Source organism: Passer domesticus, chromosome 2 (assembly GCF_036417665.1).
Source record: "Passer domesticus isolate bPasDom1 chromosome 2, bPasDom1.hap1, whole genome shotgun sequence".
NCBI classification, from domain to species: domain Eukaryota; kingdom Metazoa; phylum Chordata; class Aves; order Passeriformes; family Passeridae; genus Passer; species Passer domesticus.
Genome location: NC_087475.1, coordinates 28,565,686 through 28,578,770, shown reverse-complemented (window position 1 = coordinate 28,578,770; position 13,085 = coordinate 28,565,686). Strand labels below are relative to the sequence as shown.

The 13,085-nt window shown below is 38.0% G+C and overlaps 1 protein-coding gene and 1 long non-coding RNA gene across 3 annotated transcripts in view; one reads left to right on the top strand and one right to left on the bottom strand.

The window, feature by feature from the left end:
• Positions 1-13,085, bottom strand: part of ST6GAL2 (ST6 beta-galactoside alpha-2,6-sialyltransferase 2) — a 170,175-nt gene that overhangs the window by 129,990 nt on the left and 27,100 nt on the right. The gene's annotated exons all lie outside the window — the stretch shown is intronic.
• Positions 7,068-8,549, top strand: LOC135295274 (uncharacterized). Its single transcript, XR_010357314.1, has 2 exons — positions 7,068-7,633; positions 7,952-8,549. It is a non-coding gene; the product is annotated as an uncharacterized LOC135295274 (long non-coding RNA).

Genomic DNA, 13,085 nt, shown 5'->3' with positions numbered 1-13,085 from the left:
GCCAATGGTGTCCTGGGGAGTATTAGGAAGAGCATTGCCAACAAGTCGAGGGAGGTGATCCAGCCCCTTGGCTCAGCCCTTTAAGGTCACATCTGGAGTGCTGTGCCCAGAACTGCTCCTCAGTGCAAGAGAGAGATGGAGCTCCTGAAGCAGGTCCAGCAGAGAGTAACAAAAATTATGAGGGAATGGGAGCATCACTCTCAGGAGGAAAAGATGAGGGAATCAAGACTGTCCAGACTCAAGAATAGACAACGGAGAGGGGACTTTATCAAAGTCTATAAATATCTTAAGGAAGGGTGCCAAGAGGATGAAATCAGACTCTTCTCAGTGGTGACAAGGAACAGGACAAGAGACAAGAGGTAGAAACTGATGCGCAGGAAGTTCCATCTGATCATGAAGAACTTTGGTGTGCAGGTAACTGCACTGGAAGATGGAGACTACCCAGAGAGACTGGAGAGTCTCCCTCACTGGAGATACTCAAGAACCACCTGGATGCAATTCTGCGCAATGTGCTCTGGGTGACACTGCTTGAGCAGGGAGGCTGGACCAGATGATCCACCATGGTCCTTTCCAATCTTACCCATTTTGTGATTCTGTGATTCTCTTCCCCTGCCTGGAATCTTGTGTCCAGCTCTGGGGCCCTCAGCACAGAAAAGACATGAACCTGTCCAGATGAGAGCTATGAGGATGAAAATGATTAGAGAGATGGTGCACCTGTCCTATGAAGACAGGCTGAATAAGTTGGGGTTGTTTTGCCTGGAGAAAAGAAGGTTCAGAGGAGACCTTAGAGCACTTTCCAGTACATAAAGGAGACCTGAAGGAAAAAAGGGAAGGGACATTTTTACAAGGACAATTTTAGTTGAAAGAGGGTAGATTTAGATTAAATATAAGGAACAAATTCTGTATTGTGAAGGTGGTGAGGCACTGGAAGAGGTTGCTCAGGGAAGTTGTGGCTTCCCCATCCCTGGAATTTTTCAAGAACGTGTTAGATGAGCCTATGAACAATTTGGTCTAGAGAGACATGTCTGGCTATGTAACAGAGCTGGAACTAGATGATATTTAAGGTCCCTTCCAACCAAAACCATTCTGTGATTCTACATTTCTATAGTAATATTAAAAATACAGTGGCATGGGTGGCAGTTTGAAGACAGCATTTCAGAAAGCACAATGGTTGGCACACTGTATATAACTATGTATTTATGTGTCTATACAGTTTGTTTTGTATGTGTTATATATTATGTGTGGTATATTAGATTTTCATTTCAATACCATTCCTGTGTTCATGTTTTTGTTTACATTTAAAGTTTTTATGAAATAAGGAATTGAAACATCTAGAAGTATTTAATTCAAATAAAAACCTCTGAACTCTACCAAATTAAAATGTTTTAACTCCATAAGTATGCTTTCAGACTATTTTCATGAGCAGAAGTAATATTTTTAGTGTCTTTTTTTATTATGAATCTCATTTTCCTCATGGAATTGTCATCATTTGCAAGGAAACAGCATTTTCAGTTCCTGGCTAGCTGTGCACAATGAATTCATCAGCTACTCTGGTTTGCAGAACTTGCTGTGTCATGAACTTGAATGAATGATAACTACTCCATTTGGACACATCTGCTATTCAGGATTTTTTTCAGAACAGCAATGATCGTTAGTGTATTTGAACAGTGATACAAGATGAAAGGAAAATCCAAACTTTTGGAAGAAAAGAGAGACTCTGAGGAGCTCTTTGTCAAAACCCATTACCATGACCTTTCCCCTGCCAAGACAATCCTGCTGTGAGAGGCTTTGAAAGTTGCCCATTAGTGCAGAGATTTGCTATCCCTTGTGCTGTTTGGAATAATAGCTGAAATAAAGACATGTAAGTATATTTGTCATGTGTACAGACACCATCTGGAATTTCCTTTAATCATTCCATTGCAAGCCTTTTCTAGAATCTGTAGATTGAAAGCTTGTGTAAGACCAGAGAATGCCCAAGAAACATAGATGACCATATATCTTCTTCTTATAATAAAAAGGAAAATAAAATCTTGTTGAAAATTAGTTATCCAGCCAGTTTGGTTTTTTTCCAGTTGGAGGGGAAAAAGGCTTAAGGAGTAAAATAAACCAAAACTGTCTTTTGTAAATAGCAGAGACTGGGAACTAATTCTGAATTAATATTCATAAAGAAAATTATAGTCTTTGGATACCAAGTTTCAAATCTTCTACATGCAGCAATTAGAAAAAATCCTCCTATAAGTCAGAACAAACTCAAGTCCAACAACCTGAAATTCTGCCTCCAGAAATTCATAAATAAATGGTCTGTACACATCAATGTAAAAATTTGCACTCATTTAAAACTAGAAAAAGAATATAATAATACCAAAAACCTTTCTTTTGAGGATTGCACCTTGAGTGGAAACGAGTGCACACCCCATTCATTACAAGTGGTATCACTAAGAACTCTGTGCCCAGAATTTATAGAGATTGATAAGGGATGGTCCAGTGCACATAATTTCAAAGCAGAATGCTGATATTTAGGATAGAAGCCTGGCCTTGATGCATTCAGGGAAGTATGGACAAAATATGGAAAGAATTCAACATGTCATGCTTTGCAAGTTTTCAGAAGTATGTCTATTCTTACAACCTCAGTGTCCTGCTCTGTCAAAATACCTCTGAACTTCCACCATTTTCATTGCACTTTGCAGGCAGCGGCAGGACAGATTATTAAAACAGTTGGTAATAATAATTTCTAACACTATTTATATTAATTTTTCTAGATCCAACTCTTCTCCGCCCCCACTTTCTGAGCTAGAGCTGCCTGATTCTCATCCATATTGAGTTATTTTTTGCAGCAAATCACATTTACAAGCATTACGTTTACAAGCCCTCTGATTTGTTTCTATGTTGGTTCCACAAGCAGAAAAAACATGTAGTAAGTGGGAAAAGAATATAACAAAACTCCTGCACTTCACAACGCCACCAACTCAGAGGCAGAAACAGATGAATATAGTTAGACAAGAAAGCCAAACTCTTCCATAAAGACATGAAGGAGGAAAGTTACTGGCCATTTGCCAAAGTCAAAGCTATCCCACCTGCACTAGAGACATGTGTCACATTCACACCTGCCTGTCAGTGCTACAGGAGAAAGAGAGACATTAAAGGAAGCATAGGAGGACAGAAGATCTCTTTTCCTTAGATTGCTGACACTTACTTGTGTGCTGAGAGATGTAAAATACACCATTTTGTCATCTGGAGAGCAAACACATACATCCCTAAATGTGCTCCCAACACAGCTGGTGAAAAAACCAGAAGGACATGCTGCTGAGGTGAAGGGGGAAAGTTTTGGGAAATCGAAACTCCACTGAAGTCCAAGATATAATATTCATAGACAAATGCTAAATGACAAGCAGAATGTTCTTCTTGTTACTAGGAGGTCACATCTTGCTGTTCATCTCCTAGATTCCTCCATTTAATCACTCTTATAATTGCCTGCACTAATGCATTGCTGATTTTGACTAATATTATGATTACAAAATAAAATAAAATGGTAACATTTCCAAATCCACAGCATGATGTACTACTGCAGAAATATTAGTGTTTTAGAGCTCCCCAGAGTTATGCTATTGCTGAAAACCCCACAATCTGTTGTGCATTTTATAAATTCAAAAGCATACACTGGATGATATATTTCTGTTGCAAAACAAAATGAAAAGGGGCAGAAATTTGAGAGGAGTTTGAGTTTGGTGGAGGAGACTGAGTGGCAAAAAAAAGCCTGTGGAATCGATGATGAAGTTGAGTGTCTTAAACACTCATTTGCAGTCATTCATCTCTGGCAGAAGATGTGAGCTATTATTCTAGGTGTCAGGAGTAAACCACAATGCTCGGTCTGTATGCATCTTATGTGAGCAGAATGTTTGTGCTGGTAAGCACCTCCTTGCATCTGCACAAATCCAGTTCCTAAACCATGTTGCTCAGGATGGATAATGAATAAGATAAATTCGCAAATGTTATTTGTATTTGAGTTGAATCAAAGACACAGAGATTTTATGGGCTTGGTTGGGTGGGGTTTTTTTTCAGTTTTTTTTGGTTTGTTGGGAACTTTTTTGTAGGTTTTTATATTTGTTTGTTTATTTTTTGGCTTGTTTATTTGCTGGGGGATTTTGTTGGTTTTTTGGTGTTTAACTCCAGTGAGAGAGAGCATAACTCCAGAGAGAGACAGCTTCAGTGGCCATGTACTTAATATTTTTCTGTTAAGGACTCAAAATAAACATTAAGACCTAAAATACTGATTGAACCATGTACTTGACTCCTGCTCAAAACACTGTATTCTTTTTCTTTCAGACTTATAATGAATGCTTAGCTGCAAATAAATTATTGTTTATATTCTCTTACAAGCTGCTCATATATATGTATGTGTGTATATATATATATATATATATATATATATATATATATATATATATATATAAGAATCTGTTGTTCCCTATGTGTCTCCATTACTGAGGCTGTAACAATGGATGGGAACTGGAGGGAGGATCCAGGTGATCCTGTTTCAGCACTGCTGTTTCTTTCTGCTGACCCACATGGTAAGTGAATGTCTTCAAAGGAAGTAGGAAGAAGGAACTTTAAATACCTCTGTCATGCTTTGTGGAGATGCATTAAAATATTTCTGTTATGTGCATCATTCTACATGACAAAACTGAGCACTGATTAGGAGCTCTCTGTCTAGTTAACTACCATGTTTGCTTGCTATCATCCCCTCTAAGATCTTTATTGTATGAACAAAAATGTACCAGTGATCAATAAGAAAAATAATTATGTCTGTAGAAGGCAAAGGCATTCATAGATCCATGACAGCTGAAGTCAGGCCAGCCATTACACTGTTTTCACATTTAATTATGACCATTTTATTTTCTGACATTCTTTCTCATAAGACCATTTACATTTTCTCCATCCCAAAGCCAAATCATCTCCTTTCCAAAGAGAAACAGAACTATCTGACTTAAAAAGACAATCAGGCCTCTGACTGATGAGGCTGATTCAAGTAGTTAGAAAAAATGATTAATTCAGGAACAAGATTTTGATTTTATGGCTGAAAATTAGAAGTCCACATTTATCCACATGAGACAACTTTTATCTTTCCGATATCAAAATCATCCTCTTATAGCTACTCAAAGAGATCTTGGAATCAAAATGGCAGGAGGTTTTCCTCATGAAACTCAGTATAGGGAAAAGTAACAGAAATACATAGGGGATAATTGTGCTTTTCATAGTCACCTTCAAAACATGTTATAACTCATGGTGAGATTTGCTTCCAGATAGGTTTATGCACACTTTGAAGCAGATCCTTGTCTGGTGTAAACAGTTCAAGCTCTGTTGACTTTGATAGCAGTACAGCAGCCTACAATAGCTGGAAACATGTATGTGAGTATCTGTGAGTTTACCTTTTCGTGTGTGTACAGATACGAAGAGTTCTATTTAATCAGATTAATGTAAAAGGATTTTCCTGTGGAGCAGAGGGTTAGTGACACATCAAGCAATGATAGGATACCCAGTATTTTGGACTTCAGAATGTATCTTCTACAAGTTTTTATCAAATAAAAGGAGTAACGTATTCAACAGTATTTTAATTTAAAAATTATTGAGGTGCAAAATCGAGGGAAAACACTTATGGTAGTCCTTTGAGGAGTTACCCACTTTTTATTGAGGACTGTCTCTTTGTAGCTATAGGTATGAAGCATTTATCATTTGTTATCTCAGTCACTCTGCCAGCAATCCTTGCTTTAGAAATATATTTCATCACAGAACTGTCCAGCTAAATGGATGCATTTCTCAATGCTAAATTTATGGCTCAATTAAAGTCAATCTTACCCTATCAGTTTCCTTGTGTGTATACAATTAATAAAAATAAAATGGAAACCTATAATTTCTCATGTCATGGTTTTCAAAACAGGAAAATTTTAAATCAATGCTCTCTTTACAGGTAATGGAATTTAGCATATGTCTGTGCTACTTTCACCTGAGCTGATAAAATGCAGACATTGCTTCTCTTTCCTACAAATGAGTCATTTATTCATGTTTTGTAGGCTTAGGGCTGATATCCACACAAAATATTGCAAAAATTAAAGATTTACGAGTGGTGTTATTGGAAGGTTGTTTGTTTTGCCCTCCAAAACATGCTCACAAAGGTTTTTCAAAACCTACAGAACTCTGCTTGTTGTCACTGTACTTTATATGAGGCAAAGAAATTATCAGGACATGACATGGACTAAGCAAAAAGCAGAGTCCCTGCTCAGTGCTGAAGCATGGAGGGGTCCAGCCATTGCCACATTACCAAATGGACCATAACCTGGACCTGCACATTCTCAGGATGCAGGACTCAAAAAACACTTTTAAATTATTTTCTTTCTTGTGTGGAAAAAAATATCATTCCACTATGTAGGTTACCAGAACATGGACTAGGTATAATTATATTTTTCAAGTGTTTTAATTGAGGTTTAGAGAAAAGCCATCACAAATTTTATGACCTCAGTACTCCAGTTAATGACTCAGTGGCCTTTAGCCCTTTTATTTTTATACAGATCTGTGCCAGGGAAACAGTATGAAATAGTAAATAAATCCTGTCAACACATTTAGCAGCATTAAAAAAATCTTCATATGCAAGGATTTTAAAGGATCTACAGGGGATATTGTTATGTCTGATCATTCTGTGGACCAGCAAAAATCTGAGCTGTACAGCAAAACATTTTTTTTTCTTTGTTTTCTTTTTTCCTTTTCCTTTTTTCTTTTTTTTTTTTTTAAGAACAATGGTGTGTCAGTTTATCTTGGCAGCATTCTATGTTATTCAGTAATAGATGTCACCTCAACACTTCACCACGAGCTCATCTTCAGATATGGTTGCTCCTAATCTATACAGTTTTCCAGAGCTGGCAACAGTAGAAGGAACTATTTATAATTACATTAATAAACCTTTTTACCATTCAGCAAACTGATTTTTTATTTGTGCCTGCTGCTATGTTTAACGTGATTTTCTCAATGAAATGTTAATATGCTTCAGTAAAACAGTGACACTCATAAGCCATCGATGAGGTCATCCAACACGCAGTCCAACATTCAGCATGTATGCCAGACTAGAATAACTTAATTAAATCCTTCCTCTGAGGATTAAGAGGGTTATTCTGACAGGCTTTTACAAGCCTGGGCATGCTTGCATGGCACAGAGGAGAGCGGTGCAGAGACAAGGAGGCAGCAGAGCAGCTCGAGGCAGCCCTGATACAACAGTGCAATGCTTCCAATGGAGCCTGCTGGGAGACAGCCAACATCTGCAGGCTGCAGCACTCCAGGCTGTGCCCAAGGACTGGCCCAGGGTGACCCCTAAATCTGAGCTGGACACAGTGGGGGCTGGAGATGTGCCACTGTGCGAGACGCCCCAGGACTGACCACGCCAGAGCAGGGACACCAGCAAAGACACGACAGCCACTGGTGACCATGCTGCAGCTGGGATACCCCAAAACAAAGAGCAGCAGAGGAAAGTCAGCAAGAAGCAGATAACTGCAGAAAAAAGACCCCCAAAGCACATGGAGTAACAGACAGAAATCATCATGCCCATAACCACAAACCTCCTGTACCTCACAGGCAGAGCTGAGACAAAGTGAGTACAAGCTGTGGTGAAAATAGGGGAATTTGAGGAGGTGGAATGAGAAGTGCTCCAAGTGTCTGTGTTCTCTTTTTTTTTTTCTTCTTGTCTCAGTACCTGAATGAATGAATGATCAGAATTTTGTGTTGTCAATATATTAAATTACCAAAACAAAAACATTCAACTATAACAGCTGATAGCTGCTCATTTTACTCACTACTTAAGTCAGATTGCATGATTGTACTGGGTTTACATGGCCATGTTTTGGCAACGGGGGAACTGTAGGGGTGGCTTCTGTGAGAAGTTGCCAGAAACTTCTTTCATGTCTGACAGAGCAAATGCCAGCTGGCTTACAGATGGATCCACCACTGGCCAAGGCCAAGCTCATCAGTGACAGTGTTGGCACCTCTGGGACAACAAATTTAACAAGTGGGAAAGTTGCTGTGCAGCAGCAACAGCAGCCAAAGAGAGGAGTCTCTGCTCCACCAGAGATCCACACGCAGCCCATGGAGCTCCTGTGCTGGGGCTAGTGGCTGCCTGAAGGAGGCTGTGACCCTGTGGGAAGCTCACATGGCAGCAGGCCTCTGGCAGGACCTGTGGGCCCCTGGAGAGAGGAGGCCACGCTTCCAGTCTTTGTGGGGCACTGACACTGGAGCAGGCTGTTCCTGAAAGACTTCACCTCTTGGAAAGGAATCCATGCTGGAGCGGTTTGTGAAGAACTGCAGCTGCTGGGAAGGGCTCACGCTGGAGGACTGTCTCCCATGGAAGGGACTCCACACTGGAGCAGAAGCGTGTGAAGAGTCCTCCCTCTGAGGAGGAAGGATTGGCAGAGATAACGTGATAAAGTGACTGCAGCCCCTGTTCCCTGTCCCCCTGTACCTGTTGGCAGGAGGAGGTAGAGAATTTGGAATAAAATTAAGCCTGGAAAGAAGGAAGGGGTGAGGGGTGTTTTTAAGATCTGTCTTTGCTTCTCATTATACTACTCTGATATGATTGGTAATTAATTAAACTAGATTCCATAAATCAAGTCTGTTTTCCATTATGGCAACTGTTGAGTGATCTTTCTTTGCCCTTCTCATGACCCAAAAGTCTTTTGTTGTGTTTCCTTTCCCTTGTCCAGGTGAGGAGGGGAGGGACAAAGAAACTTTAGTGAGCACCAGGTCAACCCCTGACAATGATAAAAATATTATTTTATTTCTCTAACATATTAAAAAAAATCTTCCTCTTCTAGGCCTCCATTTAGTCATGGTCTGATGTCTCTTACTCATACCATGATGCTTTATGCACTGGCATCTTCCCATAACCTTTCATCTTTTCCCAGCACCAGTTTGAGCCTTTCCTCTCACCACCAGGTTACTGCTGAGGCCCAGACACCTGTTTTGGCTGTTCAGCATCAATCAGGCTTCTCAGTTTCTCTCTCCAGGATACTGACTCTCACTGTGGACCTGAGCTCATTCAGTCTTTTTTGTTTCTTTCACCTACCATGACCAGCCTTTGGCTTCAAGCATCTTCCCAGCCACACATTAGTCTGGCAGTAGGAAAAAGCCTTGGCACAAGTAAGGGCATATATAGATAAACTGGTTGATGAGTGGATTGAAGGCAGCCCCTCAAATGCAAACTTGATGTGGGCCGTGGTAAGGGGCTTAAAATGGATGAGTTCATTAATATCTGAATGCAATGACAGATGAAAATGGCTTCAAAGTAGCCAAGTGTAGGTTGACTCCAGTATGACTCATACCAAGAAACCTAGAAACAAACACAGAATCATTGCTGGAGAAAGTTTCTCCAACAAAAAGCTAGGAGGAATTGAAAAATGCAAATTATTGGTTAAATTGTTGGTAAATACTTTGATGTATTTCCAAGTAGTTTTATATATATATATGTGTGTGTGAGTGTGTGTGTGTATATATGTATATATATGTATATCTGTGTATATATATACACACATGTATATAAATATATACATAAGATGGATAAAGAAAAACATCTGGTCAGTTCTGGGAAGCAGAGGTGCTATAAAAACTTTTAGATTACCTAAATCTAATCAGAAGAATATGATTTTTGGTAGTTTGATGACCCTGAACACCCTGCTAAAGGAAGTAGCTCATGTAAAACACATTAAACACAGAAAGAGAGCTGAAAGGATTAATGCTGTTCTTCCATGTGTAAACAGAAGAATATTAATCAAGAAAGTAAAGGTCACATTGCCTCTCTAAGTACACTGAAGGGATTGCCTGCTCTGAAACTTAATGAATCTCTAAATATATAAATCTGAATGGTTTTCCTTCTCTAGTCATGTTGAAGAAAATCTACATAGACTGCATATTGCTGTTCCTCTAAGTCCCATCAATCCTTCCTTTTCACTGCCTCAGTTTTATCAGTCCTCATGCTTTCTCCTGGTAATGAGCATGCAGAGCTACGTCTGATCTCTGTGCTTTGAAGTTGAAGAAAAATAAGACTCATGCTTAGATCAGCAGTTAAGACAGTCATTTATTTCTTGTGTTTATTATTTGAAATTATGTGATAATAGATTTTAAGATGACAGAAAAACCAATCTGACCTATATCACAATACAGATAAAGGCTTTTAATTTCCATTATTGGCTGTATTAAGACCTACAGGAGGACTAATTTGTTTGATTCAGTGCCAATAATGACAATTTCTTTTCACTTCTTGTTATCAAGTTTTGCAGAATCATGTTGTTCATCAAGCTGTCTTCATAGTGCTCATTCTTTATTGTAGTGTCAAGGGACACTTGGAGACAAAATTTCAGATCTTGAGAGCTGATTTGTGCATAAAGCATCATGTGCTGCATTTGTTTGTTCAAAATCCCAAATGATGTCTTGGTACTTGCATGTTAGTACAAAGAAGGCCCTGTTCTCAATTCCAGCTGAACAGATATGAGTGTGCAAGCTTATGATCTGTCCTTGGGTTCTGGGAACATAGTAGGCAAATGAGTACACTTTCCCAGGAAAAAGGTCTCTCTTCTCAGGGAGTAATATTTTTTTAAATTTTTGATCTAACCTTGGGTAAAATATGTTGTTAAAATTAATTACATTAAAGACACCCTGCATTGTAATTTGCCCATTATTTGGGGAAAATTGAAATAAAACACTTCTGCAGTGTCTCAAGTTTCTACTAAGATCACATGTGGTGGAAAAGGAGTGGTCTGTATTTATCTGCATGTAGGAGTGAAGTCTATTCATTTACCCATCCATAAATATATGTAAGAAATGGAAAAACGAAATGGAAGCTAACATTATGCTTTAAGTCAGATATAAAGCATCTGAAATAATTCTCCAGCTCTCACTTCTCTAAGTGTGGAGTTATCACTAGAATAAGACGTTGATCTTTATAATATCAGCAGTGCTTAGCATTCTAAATGTTGACATGAAATGGAGACCTAGAAGCATCTCAAGATAAGAACTGAAGACTCCTACGCTGACATTAGAAATAAAGACAATCCAAAGGGAGCAGAGACAAAAGCCCCTGAATTTCTACAGAGGAATTTAATCTCAGTGGGGATGACACAGATAGCAATGGTAAGACCACGAAGATTTAGAACTGTACTTCAAAGAATCAGCTCTCTCTGTATCTTTGTGAAAACCTCCAAGTGAATGTTTAGTCTTTGAAGGAGACCTAGATTCTACCTTTGTGCTTCAACTGTCATCATAATTCTAGATCATAAAATGTTTTTAGCAAAGCTGCTATGTACAAATACACATTTGTAAGCAAGAACCAGCTTCAGCAACTCTAGTCACTAGTCACATATCAAGGAAATAATGGCAAGTTCTTTTTTAATTCTCAACATCTGGCTAAGAGTGACATTGAGAAATGCTTTTTTAAAATGTCACCTCCTAATTTCTCTGTCTCCTAAAAGAGTGCTCCCTAACAATAGTTTAATCTACTTTAGCATTTAGTAAGTAATCCTGCTGTTTTAATAACAACACCAACACAAACAAAATTAAAACCCTGCCTCAGACTCTAATTGATTGCTGCTACAGATAAAAAACCCTCCCAAAAGATGCATCTTGTCATCATTGTCTTTGGAACAGGGACAGTGGTGAAGGATTCCACACATGAAATTATAAATCCAGTTCTAGTTATTTCTGTAGGTAAACAAAAGCCATTATTAGTTTATTCCAGTGATAACTAAGAATAGTCTACCATATTTTTCTATGACTTATAGTGATTAAAACTGTCACACCTAATGTGCAGATGAAAAAGTATGCTAAATTAGGAGAAAATAAAAAATTAAGCATATCCTCACATCAGGAGGGTACAATATTTATTCAAATATGCCATGTAATATCTTCTCCCTCATAGATTCGCTACATAGAAGACAGTTATGCTAATTACTGAAAATTCATTGTCTTCCTTTAATTGCTTAGTTGTTGCTAGCACATTTAATCAAATCTTTTTCTTTCTTTCTTTCTTTCTTTCTTTCTTTCTTTCTTTCTTTCTTTCTTTCTTTCTTTCTTTCTTTCTTTCTTTCTTTCTTTCTTTCTTTCTTTCTTTCTTTCTTTCTTTCTTTCTTTCTTTCTTTCTTTCTTTCTTTCTTTCTTTCTTTCTTTCTTTCTTTCTTTCTTTTCTTTCCTTTTATTTCTCTGTCCTTTTTTCCTGTTTCTTGGTTTGTTTGTTTTGACTCTCTGAGGAGCTAATTAATCCATTGTCATCAAGCAGGCAGATACCTGTGTCCTAAAACTTAGCTATGGAAATGCCAAAAGCAACAGGTTTGAACAGTAATATGACAGTTTCAGCAAATATTTGCCAGTGAAATTATAAAGTTTATGCATGGCTGCATGAATATATGTTTATGGGCTACTTCTATACTAACTGTAGTGGTGAATATATCTGCATTTTAATGAAGATAAACATTTTCACAGGCAGTTAATCTCACCTAGGTAAATAAAAGAAATTACCCACAAAAACTACTGTGGAACACTGGATTGCTCTATATTGCATTTCTTGAGTAGTCTTGTGCTTGTATTTTGTTCTGACAGTTAAGAAAATACATGATTTAATGGAGAATATCTTGTACTTTCAAAATGAAATTTTAAAAAAAAAGGACTGAAACAAAAAGGTGTAATTTCTATCAGAGCTTGCAACATCAAAGCATTTTTTATTTATACAAAGATGCAAAGTACCTGCATTTTGAAGGTCTTGGTAATTGCATGTCTCCAGTCTCACAAGATTTCTATTGTTTATCAGCTCTTCTCAAGTAAACTTGCCTTATATAAGGACTTCTCTTGTTACTTTCTGAATGCTATTTTGAATCATTTCCTGTTCTCCTCTCCATGACTTTTTTCTCCCTAATCCATGATTTCTAGTTTCATCTGCCCTCCTTCTTTCATGTTTACATCTCATGTAGCTCCATAGCTCTTTCTCTTCACCCTATCACAAAATAATTCCTATTTTCTTCTCTGAAGTATTTTTATTCCCTTTTATTATTATTATGTGTTTTCCC